Below are 14,348 nucleotides of genomic sequence, written 5' to 3' on the forward strand. Positions count from 1 at the left end.
ACTTGTTTTAGTGAAATTTTTATTGATCTTGCTGGCAGGGAGATTTCATGCTGAATTCATCTTTATTGAAATTTGAATGTATTACAAAAACATAGAATATATGCATGTGCGACAGGCCATAGGCATTGTAACAGAAATAACTTGCCAGAGTGAGGATTTAATAGAGCATTTTGCTTACTGGAAATACTTCTTCAGGTGTTCGGCGTTCCATGACCTCTTCACGTTTCGTCCGTCTTGGCACGCTAATTTATATGCTCCTGGTCCAGTGGCTCGTATCACTCGGTATGGGCCTTCCCACTTTGGGCCAAGAGCGCTATGGTTAGGATTCCTGGTGTTCTGGTTCACCTTCCTAAGTACCCAATCTCCTGCTCGGAACTGCCTCACGTGTACATTCTTGTTGTAATAACGCATGACCATTTGCTGACATTGGGCCACTTTCTGCGATGCCCCTTCCCTTTTCTCCTCCAGCAGGTCTAGGCTTAAGCAGATCTGCTCGTCATTTTGCTCCTCAACGAAATGTTCCGTTCTATGTGTCCCCACTCCAATCTCTGCTCGGATTACCGCCTCATGACCAAAAGCTAAAGTGAACGGTGTTTCTCCTGTGGCGGTTTTGTGAGTTGTCCTGTAGGCCCACAGTACCCCTGATAGCTCGTCAACCCAAGCTCCCTTCTTCTCCCCCAATTTAGTCTTTAGGAGCTTCTTTATCACCTTGTTGGCTGCTTCCACTTGCCCGTTTGCCTGGGGGTGTGCGGGGGTGCAGAACTTCAGGTCCACCCCCAGGTTTCGGCAAAATTTCCTGAAGTTGCCGTTGTCAAATTGCCTCCCATTGTCTGTGATGATGGTGTAGGGGATCCCATATCTGCAGATGATGTTTTTCCAAATAAAATCTGTTGTCTTCCTCTCTGTGATCTGGCTGAGGACTCCTACTTCCACCCACTTGGTGAAGTAGTCTATTGCCACGATTGCATGTGTCGCCGCTCCTCGTCCCTTAGGTAAAGGACCAATCAAGTCGATTCCCCATTGAGCGAAAGGCCATGGGGATGTCATAGCCGTCAGTTTCTCCGGTGGTTGTACAGGAACCTCGGAGAAGCTTTGGCATGTTTTACAATTCTTGGCCATCCTTTTGGCATCCTGGTGCATGGTTGGCCAGAAGTATCCTTGCCGGAGTGCCTTGAAGGCTAAAGTTCTTGCTCCCGAGTGATTGCCGCATATTCCCTCATGAATCTCTCTCAGCACATAATCCGCCTCCTCATCATCCAAACATCTCAAAAGGGGCAAGGTGAACCCTCGGCGGTACAGCACTCCATCCAGTAACGTATACCTTGCTGCTCGGCATTTTAATTTTCTTGCTTGCCTTTTGTCCTCTGGTAAAACTCCATCGCGGACATATGCGCGAATCGGGTCCATCCAGGATTCTCCAATACTTACTCTCATCACCTCTGCTTCTTCCTCAATACTTGGTGAGGTCCTTACCTCTAGTGGAACTGACTTCGGTAATTTGGGATCTGCAAAGGCTGCCATCCTAGCCAGCATATCGGCTCGGAAATTCTCATTCCGGGATATCTGCTTTACCTCCACTGCTTGGAAAAGCCCAACCATCTGCTTGGCCTTCTTTAAATAAAGACCCATTTTCTCTCCCCTTGCTTGGAACTGATCATTGAGCTGATTACACACCAGTTGGGAATCTGCTCGGATTTCTACCCTCTCTGTTCTTAGAGCGTGTGCAAGTCCGAGCCCGGTGATAAAGGCCTCATATTCAGCTTGGTTGTTTGTGAGCTGAAATTCGAACTTCACCGCATATGTTATCTCGGTTCCCTCTGGGCTCCGTATTACAACTCCTGCTCCGGATCCTTGCTCACTACATGATCCGTCAACCATTACCAGCCATATCTCCTTTGAATCCTCTTGCTCTACCGGTTGCTCCTCTTGGACCTTTTCCCCCGGTTCAACACGGTCCACCATAAAATCTACTAGGGCTTGGGCCTTAATTGCTCCTCGGGGCCTGTAGGACAGGTCAAATTCGCTCAGCTCCACGGACCATTTTACTAACCGACCAGACGCATCTGGTTTTTGAAGTACTTGCCGAAGTGGCTGGTTAGTCATCACAACGATCTGGTGGGCTTGGAAGTATGGTCGGAGTTTGCGTACTGCCGTTATCAAAGCCAGCGCCCACTTCTCCATTAGTGGATATCTGGTTTCTGCGTCCACCAGGGCCTTGCTTGTATAGTATACCGGGTGTTGCTTCCCTTCTACTTCCCTGACTAAGACCGAGCTGGTAGCATGCTTAGAGATTGTCAAGTATAAGAGCAGCTGGTCACCCTCTCTCGGAGTTGATAGAAACGGGGCGCGGGCTAAATATTACTCCAGCTGTCCAAATGCCCCCTCGCATTCTGGTGTCCATTCCATCTTCTTCCCTTTCTTTATGACTTGGAAGAAAGGGTGACATTTATCAGTGGCTCGCGAAATGAATCGGTTCAATACTGCCAACTTTCCCGTAAGGCTCTGCACCTCCTTAACTGTTCGTGGGGACCTCATTTCTATCACCGCCCGTATCTTTTCTGGGTTGGCTTCAATACCTCGATGGCTCACCAGGTATCCCAAAAATTTGCCCGAGCTGACCCCAAATGCACATTTCTCCGGGTTCAGCTTCATTTTGTACCTCCTCAGCAATTCGAAAGTCTCTTCCAAGTGCTTCACATGGTCTTTCGGTTCTCTTGACTTGGTGATCATATCGTCCACATATACTTCCATAGTGCGACCGATCAATGGTTTGAAGACCTTGTTCACTAACCTCTGATAGGTAGCTCCTGCATTTTTCAGGCCAAAGGGCATCACCCTATAACAAAACAAACCCATGCTAGTTATAAATGTGGTGCTTTCTTCATCCTGCTCGTTCATGGGTATCTGGTTGTATCCGGAGAAGGCATCCATGAAACTGAGCAGACTATGACCCGCGGTTGAGTCCACCAGCTGATCTATTTTTGGTAGGGGAAAGCTGTCCTTCGGGCATGCCTTATTGAGGTCCGTGAAGTCTACACACATTCTCCACTTCCCATTGGCCTTCTTTACTAATACCACATTGGAAATCCACTCCGGGTACTTAGCTTCCCTTATAAATCCTGCTTTCAGCAGCTTTTCCACCTCGGCATTTATGGTCTCGTACCTTTCATGGTTAAAGCACCTCCTTTTCTGCCTCACTGGCCTTGCCCCTTTCTTAACCGCCAGCTTGTGACAAGCTATCCAGCGGTCAATACCTGGCATATCCTCATGAGACCAGGCAAATATGTCTGCATGGGACTGTAGACACTTCACAAGCTCAGCCTTTATTGCTTCGCCCAATTCTGATCCGACCTTAACAACTCTGCTAGGGTCACTCCTGCTTACAACAACTTCCTCCAGCTTCTCAACAGGTTCCTGGCGACCATTTCTTGAATCTCCTCGGTTATCTAGAGAGGTAACCTGCAGCGTTTCCTTGGCCGCTGTAGCATAGCAGCTCCTGGCCATTCTCTGGTCGCCCTTTACTACACCCACAACTCCATTTATTCTGTATTTCAACGCTAGATAATGCGTGGACATTACACATTGGCTTGTCCTCATGAAAGGTCTCCCCAATATCATCTGGTAAGGACTTCTTTCCTCTACCACGGCAAAGTCCAGCATCATCGTTCTTTCAAAGGGCTTTGTCCCCACAGTAATTGGGAGTTCAATGACCCCCATGGGAGTTAATCGTCCACCTCCAAATCCCTTTAATGATGTGTTTGTCCGCTCCAGCTTTAAATCTGAAATCCCCATATCATCTAGGGCCGACTTAAACAGAATATCGACTGAGCTGCCCGTATCCACCAGTATTTGCCTCAATTCTGTGCTAGCAACCAATGCTTTAATCACCAGTGCATCCTCATGAGGATACAAAATGCCCTCTTCGTCATCCTCCGTCCACATGATGGGAACTTGCCGCACTCTTGCCTTATTGGCTGCTGGCAAATTTAGAAGCACCTCTCTGCCAGTCACGGCATACCTCCCATAGTTCTTCCGTGCTCTGTTTGAATCCCCGGCCAATGTTGGCCCTCCTGCTATAACTTGGATAGTCGGCTGTTCTCGTTCCAAACCCCTTTCAACTCCTTCATCCTGTGCGTATTGCGACTCACTGACGGGGGACACTCCATCTACGTACTCATTCAAGTACTGGTTCCTCACCAAATCCTCCACCTGAATCCTTAGGTCACGGCATTGGCTGATAGTATGACCGTGAGTGTTGTGGAATTTGCAGAACCTGCTCTTATCACGCTGGTGAGCGGGTTTCGTTATAGGGGCCGGAGTATACAGCAGTCCTCGTCCCTCGATCCTTTCATATAGTTCCTCCATGGAGATTTTTAATGGAGTATATCGTCTATATGCCGCGCTCTGGTCAACCAACTGAACTGCTCGGCTATCATGGATGTCACTTCGGGCTGGTATAGCCGGTAACTGCTCTGGTCGGCCAGACCTGTAATTGGTCGCGTTTACCTCTCTGGGAGTGCGGTGGTAAGGGTGGGCAGTCACCTGCCTGAATTCTCACTGCCGCTCTGGGATCGGGGGGCGCGGAGGTTGAGCCCGGCTGTGTTGGAACTGTTGTGCTCTCTGAGCTATGGGGTAAGGGCGAGACCGAGCTGATATTCCGCCCATCCCCGAAGATTCTCCAGTTCGCTTTCCCGACCCGCTCCCTTTCGGGGCTCTTCGTTCTCTTCGCCTCAGCTCTTCCAGCTGTTCACTTTTAATTCTTGCTGATTTTTCCTCTTCGATTTCTATATCTCATTTCGCCTGCTCATACCCCAACGAGTAATTCTGTACGAGGGGGCTTCTTAAGTTATACCACAACCAGCCGATTCTTACACCTTCTTTTAATCCCCTCAACGCCTGCGGGTGATTAAAAGCTCCCAAATCCAGCACGGCTCGGTGATATCGTTTTACGAAATCGCGAAGGGATTCATGCTCCTCCTACTTCATCCCCATCATCTCCATCATGTCATCCTCTGGGGCCACCGCCCCTCGGAACTGCTCGGCCAACTCTTGGCACATCTGCCCATACCCCTTTATTCCTCCTCGGGGCAGCTTGCGGTACCATTCTCGGGCTTGTCCCTCTAGTGTCAACGAGAACACCCTGCATCTCTGAGCTGGTGTCAGCCCCTGCACACCCGTCATGTCGTTGAAACGCTCAATGTGCACCAACGGGTCACTTCGCCCGGAGTATTTGAGGTCAGGGAAGCAGAAATCTCTTGGGATTATGGTGCTCATGATCTCAATTGATAACGGGGATTCTTCATCTAGCATTATCCTCCAGCTCGGGGGTTTCCTCTTGCCCTGCATCTCCTCTATCACCTGCGCCAATCTGCGCACCTCCCCCTCCAATTCTACAGCACGATCAGGATCACGTGCAGCTACCTGATCATGCTCCTGCTCGACGTTCTGCAACCGCTGTCTGAGCTCTCCCTCATCAACACTGACCCCTCGGCCATTTATTTCCAGTACCCGTCCGGGGCGAGTTTGGTCTCTCCCTTCATCCACGTATTCCCCTGGGACCCGACCAGTACTTCGGTGGGGATGCACTCCGTTAGGTTGGTCTGCGGGCGGAGGGATTTCCCCGACCCTACGCCCCCGGAGGCTGGGTTCTGCTCCAATTCCATCTATTCCCACGGGGGTTTCACAATCCCTTCTCCGCTCGTCCCTCAGCTCAAACAATACGGCCGCGAGAGTCTCCATTTGTTTCTCCATCCGCTCCAGTCTATCTTGCATCATCCTCTCTCGGGCTTCATTTGCAATCTCCCGGAGAGTAATTGTCTCCACCGTTTCATTATCCTCCCTTAAAGTATCCTTTCTTGACGCATCCATATCCAATTGCTCGCTGCTTCTCCGGTACTTACTAATTTGGTGGTAGCTTTTTATTCATCTCCCCACAGACGGCGCCAAAATGTTGATGCTGAAATCTACTCGCCCTTGGACCGACCAGATTCTATCACCAACGTTTGTGTTATCAACTGTCACTCGAACCACTGGGGTTGGAATCGCCCTTCCCTCTCTCACTAGACCTGCGTTAAGCAAAAACGGATCAGAGACGCCGGTGGTTTTGCCGGCGTAAACCCTCCGATGCCTAAGTTAGCACAAGGTGTTTACGGGAAAACAGTGTAATATGGATTTAAGAAATTTGTAAGGAAATGGCCTGGTTGCAATTTGGCAGCGTTTCCCCTCTCTCAGTTTTTCTGTCCCTGTCTTCTTCGATGTCTTTCTCTTTTATAGCCGCCCTTTGTCCCACGTTTTCCGTTTGCCCCTTATCCCTCCTTTTTCGGGTGGTGGTAGCCCCTCATGGGACTCTAACTGTTAGATTGTGGGCAAACATGGATCTCGCGTGTCCTTCAACCGATCTGGGAGAAGCGCAACTACCGCGATTTTGTGGGATCGTGTTCCCGCTTTCCTGGGGATGAGTATCGGCTCGGCATATACTTCTGGTCGGTATGTTTTCCTGGTCACATTCATCTCGGGTCGGCTCCTGTTTACCCCCGTGTTCTGCTCGTACCATATAGTTGAAACGATCCGTGCCGGGGCGGAAACAGTAGCATGGCCGACCTGGTGCCTTTATGTACTCAACAGTTAGGATGCTTCAAGCCTCTTAATCATATCATAATTCTTTGTGCTCTATCAATTTAATCCTCTAATTACTACGTTAATTTACCGGTAATCCGTCCTTGTAAAAAATTGGGCAAAATACCATTTGCTGCACTTTTATTTTTAGATATTAAAATTAGTAAGAATAAAATACTGGATCTTAAAATTTGAATTCTGTTTTTGAATATCAAATCAAACGGGCGCTAATGCAGCAAAGGCATTCTGGTCATTTCTCGGACACCATCTGGCGGCAATTCTTCCAGTCACCAGCTAAAGCCTGCGCTCTTCTCGGCTTCGTCTTAGTCCTCCTCCTCGGCACGTTGGTCTCCACGCGCTTGCTCAACTCCATTGTAAGTAATCCACTAATTATTTCTCCCCGCACTGCATTGCTCGACAGAAAATTTCAAAATGTTGTTATAACGACATGACTACGTTCGATCATCCCTAACTCTTTAAATAATATCAGCCACCTTCTTAATTATTGATAATAATTTTTGAGTAACGATAAACACTCGAAATTTTTATCCTAAATTTCATCTTTAATAATGTGTTCTTTATTGAGTAGTTGATTTTTTTTACAAGATTAATTATTTATATTATTTCACTAAATAATTGATAAATGATAAATCATTTGAGATAAAAATTTAGAGATGTATAGTACTACTCATATTTTCTTTTTCATTACATGTACATATAAATTTGCATCAAATGATGAAAAACTTGCGAGGTGTAACGATAATGTTGTTGTTGATAACAAAAATATTAATATAATAATTGAAAATTATGACAATCTATAGCTAAGAGACGATTTTAAATAAGGCATTATAGTAAGAATCTGTTAATTATTGATGTTGGTGTAAATTTTATCCTAACTTATTATGTAGAAATTACAATTAAGGACGACCCCTTAGGACTGGGGTTCCTCTTTGTTGAATTTGACGATGGTGAATTTACCCTTTGAGTTGGTCTTAATGGGCTTTTATATCCCTTCTTATGAGTTCGCTTCCTTAGGTAATGAAAATGTGCTCGTCCAATGATACTCTACAAACACAAGAAAAGGATCGGAGGGTCGGCTTTGTCAGCGTAAACTCTCTAACGGGCAAGTCAGTTATTGAATCTTCATAAATATAACTTTAAAAAGAAAGATAACTAGAGAGTGAAAGTCAATATTTCCCCTTTTGAATTCATTTTTTTCTTACCTTTTAGTGAGAATGAGAGACATATTTATAGGCAAAATTGATTTGACTTGAATCCTAGTTACTTTGATGATAAGTGTCATTGTTTATGTGATATTTGACAACACTTGTCTTCTAGTGCCTATGTTGATAGACACATGGATATGCAAACTTGTCTACGGATTAAAGGAAGAAGCATTTTATCCTTAGTTTTATTTTTACTAAGACCTTAGGATCACAAAAGCCTTGAAACTTAGAAGGTTTGTCCTATGATAAGAGCCTAAGACCTCAACACTTTTTAAACTTTAAATCCTTACCACCTAATTGATTTATCCTAGGTAGTTTGTCTTATGATAGGAATCTAGGACCTTGGGTCATTTTGGGCTTTGAATCTTGCCACTTAGTTGATTTATCTTAGGTGGTTTGTCTTAGGATAGAAACCTATGACCTTAGCTCCTTTTGAGTTTTGAAGTCTTGCCACCTTATTAATTTATCCTAGATGGTTTTTGTTAGGATAGGAACCTAGGACATCGGTTCCTTTTGAGTTTTGAAGCCTTGCCACCCAATTAATTTATCATAGGACGTTTATCTATCTCTTCATAAGCTTTATAAGAACTAAATTTATTTGGACCCTAACTAGGCTTATTCTATTTTTGTTCCAACAACTGACAATGATTCATAATTGATGGTTTTAATGGCCTAACGTTTAGAGGAGTTGGTTTTTTTTTCCCCCCCTCATTGTCTCTCATTCCCTTCATAATCTAAGGAAAATAATTGACTTGATTGTCAATGTTAAATACAAAATTTAATTTTAGGCACTCAATAAACAATGAGAAAGATAAGATTGGAATGAATCGATGATTTACGATGTGTTGGCACATCTCAAATTTTTAACATGAGTGGGAATTGGAGAATGTGTAGTAATAGTAATTTTTGCTGAAAATGCTTAGCGGCTCAGAAAACTTTGTGACGAATCTTTTTGTGCATTATGGCATTATGCTAATTGATCAGATCTAATGCTGGGAATTATTGAATTTGTTCACACTCCGTCTCGTGTTTCAGTTTCTTCTCGATGGTAGCATGGTTCACAAACTGAGGAGTAGGAGAGGCCAATGACCAAAAAGTCCCGCGACAGAAGAGAATACCCACTTAACTGCTCTGGTGGAAGCAAAACGAACACCAACCCCGGAACTTACCCAACGAGCTACACCACAAAAGATGAAGATCACAACGGTCCAGCTCCCTCCACGTGTCCTGATTACTTCCGCTGGATTCACAAAGACTTGAGGCCGTGGGTCCACACAGGGATCACGAGGGAAATGATTGAGCGAGGCCGGGAACCAGGATACTTTAGATTGGTTATGGACTTATGGCAAAAGGAAAGGCTTACGTGGAGAGACTTAAAAAGTCGTTTCAGTCAAAAGACACCTTTACGCTGTGGGGGATCCTACAGTTGTTAAGTAGGTACCCTGGTCAAATTCCTGATTTGGATCTTATGTTTAATTGCGATGACTGGCCGGTCGTTAAAAAGGGCGACTACAGTGCGCCCGATGGTCCTGCCCCTATTCCCCTGTTTCGTTAATGTTCCGACCAGCAAGCACTCGATATTGTCTTCCTTGATTTTACATTCTGGGGATGGTATGACTCACTGTGATCTTTATGATCGGTGCAACTAAAATTGAGTGTCATTTAGTACACCATCAACCTTTGATGAAAATCTCAAGTTTTTGGTTCCTGACAAATCTGATTTTTATAGCAATGCACGTAATATATAATAGGTTGAGGTAGAGCTGGTAAAATTTAACACAATCCGATTATCTGACACGGACATGACACGAAGAAATAGATATGAGTCGTCGAATTTAACACGATTATTAAATGGGTTGAATTCAGGTCAACAAGATTTTTTCCGTGTCGGGTTCGGGTTAGGGTTAAAGTTCTTGACCCATTTACCCGATCAATGACCTGATTATATTTTTTATTTTAAAATAATTTGTAGGTTCTTGTTATCACAACTCAAATATTAGAGATAATTCTCTCTTTTATTTTATTTTTTTGAAAAGATTAATATAAATACAGTATTTTATTTATTAAATTTTATATACATTTAGAGTTTTAATAATATAAATGTGTAAAATATTGTTAGACATGTATATATATATATATATATATATATATATATATATATATATATTAAAACTTCAATAGTATAAATGTATAATATTTTGGTAGATATGTACATTTTGTAATATCGATAAACTATGTATGTATTTACATTTGTATGAGAGTGTGTAAATGTCTGATGTAAATTTTGTTTAATATATAGATATTAAGCGGGTTATAGGGTAACCCGATTATTTTTTCATGTTGGGTTTAGGTCGACCTAAATTTGACATGACACGAAGCTGACACAACACCAACACGACCCGATGACCCGTTTTACAGCTCTAGGTTGAGGACAAATGATTAGAATTGCTTGATTTTGTGCAATTGTTTGAATATGTGGGCCGGAGGTCAATATAAAGTCATGGGAGCAACAATTGAAGGACCTGGAAGAAGGAAACAGAAGAATGAAATGGACTGATTGGGAACCTTCCTTGTGCTTACTGGAAGGGTAATCATGAAGTCTCTTGGCACAGGAAGGAACTTATGAAATGTAATGTCTCTGAGGGACAAGACTGGAGTGCTCGTTTATACTCCCAGGTAATATAGCTCTATTTTCTTTTCAAGTTTACGTTGTGACATTGTTATTGTTGTTCCCTAAAACAAGGAAAATCCGTATATACATGTTTCAATCTAGACACTAAAAGACATTCGGAGTACTATTTGGCATTCATACGACACATGGAAATTTTTCTGCAGAATTGGAACATAGAACAGAGGAAGGCTTCAAGCAATCTGACTTGGCCGGCCAATGTAAAGACAGGTAAAGATTTTGAACTTTCTAATCTGTATATAAATAATTTATGATAAGATTGTTCTTTGCTTGTAGTTAACTTGAAAAATTTGTCTACATGGTCCGTCAGTGAGAAATATATTCTTGTATGTAATTTTCTTACCTTACTTGTAACACCCCATTACTATGATTTTTACTCAAAGAGGTTTGATTCCGATGCACCACTACTGGCCAATAATGGAAAATGACAAGTGCAGGTCGATTAAGTTTGCTGTCGATTGGGGCAACAACCACACCGAAACGGTAACTAATCTCTAATTAATTAATCATATCATATATAGAATTAGTAACGTAATCAGGAAATCAAATTCACAGAAGTAATAGTTTTTAACTAATTTAAATGAAAAGGAAGAAACGATGATGCTTATATATCGTATGCGAGTTTTAGCTATCAATCATAGCTTTAACCTTCAAGAAAAAGGCAGCAAAATGCTTAAATCGTGAAAAGTTAAAATACAATTTTAAATATAAATATATTTTTAATGAGTTTAATAGATTCCATTCGATTAGGTATTTGTGCTTAGTATAAATTTTACAATTAGGCTAAAAATGATAACAAGTGGGATATTTTTAGATTTGAACTTAAATTAATGAAATAATCAATCTAACAAGGACAAGTTTATCATTTCTACTGAACATGGCAGAATATATCTTCTGAAACTTTTGGGACATGGGGTAGCTCCGTCACTAGTATGATCCCATGTTTCTTCGATTTAGATCATTGGAAGTCTTGAAATCCTGTTATGCAAGCGTATGAAATCTTGACGGTTTGACGAGTTGATGGGAACTAGGGGTGGGCGTTCGGATTGGGTTAATCCGAATTTCGGGTTCGGTTTAGTTTGGGTTAACCTATGCAACCCGAACGGATTCAAACTATCGATCCGTTTGGGTTAAAATTCGGAACCCGAACATAATTTTAATCCGAACGGGTTGATTTTTTTTTTTAAGTTTTGGCTTTTAAAAATTAAAAATATATGTATTAAATAAAAAAAAATCTCTTTGACTACATGTTTTATGTTTTGTTAACTTTAAAAAAACTTGTTGAAATGTTGTTAAGGATGATTTTAGTTGATGTTTGTTGTTAAGGATGTTTGGATTTGAGATTTTTGGATTTTAAGTGGTTTTTTTTGTAGAATTTATGGATTAAATTGTTTCAACCCATTCTAACTCGAATTTTTATATTGAATTGTTCTAACCAAAACTAATTCAAATTAACCCAAACTGAAATTTTAACCGGAATTACTAACTCAATCCGATCCGAATTACAAACCCGAACCGAGGTTCAGTTCGGGTCAGCGTTTTCAACTCGATTGGGTTCAATTCTCCAACCCGATCGGGTTAAAACCCAAATCTAAACCAAAACCCGATATGCCCACCCCTTACGGGAACATAGTGTAAAAACTATGAACTTAAATATTATTATTTTACTAGGACACATGGTTTAATATCATATCTGCATTAAAACAAAGATATTCTCTGAAAATTTTATCAGGCACAGGGCCTTGGAAAGGCAGCAAGCAAATTCGTACAAGAAGAACTGAAGTTGGATAATGTGTATGACTACATGTTTCATCTCTTAAATCATTACTCAAAGCTCTTGAGATACCAGCCCACAATTCCCCCAAAAGCCGATGAATACTGTGCAGAGACGTTGGGTTGCCCCGAGGAAGGATTAGCAAGGAAGTTCATGGAGGAATCATTTGTAAAAAGTCCTAAAGAAACAAGTCCATGCACCTTGCCTCCCCCTTATGATCCTATATCTCTTCATGATGTTCTATGGGGGGAAAAAAAATCAGTACTACAGGTAGAATCATGGACAAGAGCTTACTGGGAGACTCAAACAAAGCAGTAGTCATATGAAGGTTCAATTCATTCTTTATAATATCAAATCTTTTAGCAAAAATTTTCTTAAGCTTCAAGTGTTGTATATTGTTTAAGCTCAGATTGCTGGTGCCTGATTAGATCAATTGAGTTTGTACTTGGAATCATTCTTTAACCTCAACACATGCACGGTTTGAAAGAAGAAAATAATTGTAATAAATTACTTTTACAATAAGACTATTCTCACTTTTGCACAAAGTAATGACAAAGAATACGAATTCTTTGTGCAAATATTTTTTGTGATAACTTTTCATGTTGGGTGAGTACCGTTAACTAAAGCACAAAATTAATGAATTTTAAAAATAATAATATGACTCATGCATGTGGCAATGAATGAATCTTAGATTAGATTAAGTATATATATAAGGCTTAGAAAAAATTTTGAGTTAGGCTTCAATACTATAATTTTATAACGTTAGAAAACGTTAAAGGAAAAAAACTCAATGAAATATTAATAAAATATTTTATGTTCTTTGTTTTATTTTTATCGAAATGTGATAGATCTTGGAATTGTAGTGGAACAGATGGTTCCCCATTTGGCCATTTCAAAGAAAATAGGACTGGAGTGGGCAAAAGCAAGATTCCGTCTTAAGATCTTGCTTATTACACACATAGCCATGCAAATAGCAAATCACCCGTGTTTCAAGCCAACTTATTAAATTTTGACCAAGCTCGTGAGATTTCATTTCTATGTCACTTTCATTTTTTATTTTTCTTGAAACACCGAGGGACTTATCGTAGGTTCTTTCTTTTCCATTTTAATCTTCAGTTTTTGTTTCTTGAACCCGTTTATCAAATAATTTGTAGAGATCCAGACGTGTGAAAGGCACGATTTGTATAACACCTTGCGTGAAGACGAGAGAGTACTTCTTGTAATCGAGACAATTAGCAATTACTCGTCAAGGTTAGCACATATGCTTCAAATCTCTCATTTATATCATGATTCTTATGCTTTTATCAATTTAATCCTCTCATTAGTCCCTCTTTTTCAAAAATAAATAAATAAATAGAGCGTCATCATTCTTTTTGTTGATATAAATCAATAGATGCCACAGAACATGGCATCTTGCTTTTTTCCAATATATAGCTTTGATGATACCGACTTTGAAAAAAAATTAAAAAAATAATTCATTTCGTATACAAATTATTCAACATTAATATCAACCATACTAAAAAAAATAATTTACAGTTTGTTTATTGATATCTTTATATTTTTCAAAAGAGTAAATTGGTGCCAGTTTGAGATTGTGGTGGCCAATAAAATAAGCTACTTCTACTATATAGATGAAATAAGTTGGTGATTAAATAACATCTCAGTGTTTCATAAATTATGTTCTTGTCAGGTTTGTTACGAATTTGAAAAGCATATATATATATGTAAGACATAATTGTCCTTTTTATTAAAATATTACGGTTAATAGGTTATTATAAAAAAAGATTAAAGGTGTGGTGGCTTATTTAATAAGTTGTTTATGAAAAATAATCTCTATCTACTTTTAATGAAGAAACTTTTGAAATAAGCAACTTTTAAAAAATTTATCAAACACAATTTCTGTCAAAACTTATTAAATAAGTTGCTTATAAAATTTTAACCAATTCTAAATGGGGCCTTAGCCTTCAATCTTGTAGGATTAAGCATCAATTGTTACTTTTTAATTATGGATTGTAAATATTTCTGTAAAAATTTTAACCGCAAT

At 40.8% G+C, this 14,348-nt stretch overlaps 1 pseudogene; it reads left to right on the plus strand.

The window, feature by feature from the left end:
• Positions 1-8,926: 8,926 nt before the first annotated feature.
• On the plus strand, positions 8,927-12,622 carry LOC18033482 (annotated as a pseudogene).
• Positions 12,623-14,348: the final 1,726 nt, after the last annotated feature.

The sequence above is a fragment of the Citrus clementina genome, unplaced genomic scaffold (genome assembly GCF_000493195.1).
Source record: "Citrus clementina cultivar Clemenules unplaced genomic scaffold, Citrus_clementina_v1.0 scaffold_9, whole genome shotgun sequence".
NCBI lineage: Eukaryota > Viridiplantae > Streptophyta > Magnoliopsida > Sapindales > Rutaceae > Citrus > Citrus x clementina.